Here is a 2,752-nt window from a genome sequence, read left to right as displayed (position 1 = left end):
TTTGAAATATAACTTGGAAGTGATTATAATTTTGGAAATTTATGGTGCACAAAATACATTTGTCACTCTAAAGCAAGAATAACAAATGTACTGAACTTGTGCTGTTGTTACCTTATACTGTGCCCACAGCAGTCATTTATAAGTAATGAAAGAACCCATACAATCTTTCTTGATACAATATCACTGCCCATAAATCAGAACTACCCAATTAGGGAAATAAATGTGTTAATGATATCAAATATAAACTTATAGATAATTTCTGAAGAATTCTAAAAATGAAAGATAAGAAGTTGACAAATATTGACAGTAAATTATTCCAATTTTCATTAAAGGTAAAATGAATAATGTATCAGTTATCTATTGGTGATTAACCACCCCCAACCACAACCTAGTCACTTAATGCAGCAAATATTTATTATTATATTTTCCAGCTTTTTAAACATATAATTAACAAGTGAAAATTATATATATTTACATTGTAATTATATAATGTAATGCTTTGTCACACACATACATTGAGAAATGATTACTACAACAAGCTAATTTACTAGAACATATCCATCACCTTACATAGTTATCTTCTGTGTGGGTATGGTGAGAATATTTAAGATCTACTATTTTAGCCTTAGCCAGTTTGGCTCAGTGGCTAGAGTGTTAGCCCATGGATTGAAGGGTCCTCGGTTCAGTTCTGGTAAAGCTTGATCCAGGCCCTGGTTGGGGCACATGCGGGAGGCAACCAATCCATGTGTCTCTCACATCGATGTTTCTCTCTCTGTCTTTCCCCCTCCTTTCCACTCTCTCTAAAAATCAATGGAAATATATTCCCAGGGGAGGATTAACAAAAAAGATCTATTTCAGCAAATTTCAAGTGTAAAATAGAGTAATATTAACTACTAGAGGCCCGGTGCACAAAAATTTGTGCACTCGGGGGGTGGGGGGAGGGGGGTCCCCCAGCCCGACCTGTGCCCTCTCGCAGTCTGGGACCCCTCGGGAGATAACGACCTGCTGGCTTAGGCCTGCTCCCGGGTGGCAGAGGGCAAGCCCAATCCCTAAGTGCAGCCCCTGGTCAGGCTCAGAGCAGGGCCGATTGGGGGGTTGGGGCACCGCCCCCTGTCACACTCAAGGCAGGGTCGATGGGGAGGTTGTGGCGCCACCCCCTGTCACCCACAGAGCAGGGCCGATCAGGGGGTTGGGGAGCTCCCCCCTGTCAAACACAGAGCCGCAGGGCAATCAGGGGATTGGGGAGCTCCCCCCTATCAGGCACAGAGCAGGGCTGATCAGGGGGTTGGGGTGTCTTCCCCTGTCACGAACAGAGCAGGGCAAATAGGGAGGTTGTGGCCCCGCCCCCTGTCACACACAGAGCAGGGCCGATCAGGGGGTTGGGGAGCTCCCCCCTGTCAAACACAGAGCCGCAGGGCAATCAGGGGATTGGGGAGCTCCCCCCTATCAGGCACAGAGCAGGGCTGATCAGGGGGTTGGGGTGTCTTCCCCTGTCACGAACAGAGCAGGGCAAATAGGGAGGTTGTGGCCCCGCCCCCTGTCACACACAGAGCAGGGCCGATCAGGGGGTTGGGGCGCTGCCCCCTGTCATGCTGATCCCGGTGCCGGGAGCCTCGCTGCTCCGCTGATCCCGGTGCCAGGAGGCATATTACCCTTTTACTATATAGAATAGAGGCCTGGTGCATGGGTAGGGGCTGGCTGGGTTGCCCTGAAGGGGGTCCTGGATCAGGGTGGGGGTCCCCACTGGGGTGCCTGGCCAGTCTGGGTGAGGGGCTGAGGGCTGTTTTCCAGAAGCGAGTGACTGAAGCTCCCAACCGCTCCTTTTTTCTTTTCTTTTTTTTTTATTCTGGGCCAGCTTTAGCTCTGAGGCCTCACTGCTGAAAACATCGATACAATGTTGCAGTCCGAGCCCGGCTGAATGGAAGCCGGTCTGGTGTTTTGTTTAGCTTCTTATTTGCAACATAGTACATAGATGCTTAGAGTTGCAGTTGAGAGGCCGGCAACTGAGGCGGGGAACGTTGGAGTCCGCAGCAAGCAAGCCTCCCTGCTCGCTTCAGTGCCTGGCTGCCAGCCGCCATCTTGGCTGACAGTTAATTTGCATATACTCACTGATTAGCCAATGAAAAGGGTAGCGGTCGTACACTAATTACCATGTTTCTCTTTTATTAGTGTAGATAGCCACCACTCTACTCTCTGCTTATATGTTTATTTATTCATTTATTTTTAATACATTTTTACTTTTTCAATTACAGTTGACATACAATATTATATTAGTACTAGAGACCCAGTGCACAGATTCGTGCACTGGTGGGGTCCCTCGGCCTGGCCTTCAGGGATTGGGCTGAAACTGGCTCTCCAACATCCCCCAAGGGGTCCCAAATTGCTAGAGGGTGCAGCCCAGGCTGAGGGATTCCACTGGTGCACAATCATGGCCAAGGAGGGACCGCGGGAAGGCTCCAGGGTTTGTCTGGCCTGTCTCGTCCAGTCCCAAATGGCCAGACTCCAGCAGTAAGCTAATCTACTGGTTGGAGCATCTGCCCACTGGCGGTCAGTGCGTGTCATAGAGACTGGTCGAATGGTCAGACACTTAGCATATTAGGCTTTTATTATATAGGATCAGGGATATAGCATAGTGATTAGACATTTATATAACTTACAAAGTGACCACCCCAATAATTCTAGTACCCATCTGACATCATATATAATTATTATAATACTAGAGGACCAGTGCACGAATTCGCACACAGTAGCC

This window comes from Myotis brandtii, unplaced genomic scaffold (genome assembly GCF_000412655.1).
Source record: "Myotis brandtii unplaced genomic scaffold, ASM41265v1 scaffold609, whole genome shotgun sequence".
In the NCBI taxonomy this organism is placed as follows: Eukaryota; Metazoa; Chordata; class Mammalia; order Chiroptera; family Vespertilionidae; genus Myotis; species Myotis brandtii.
This window is presented reverse-complemented; position numbering follows the sequence as displayed.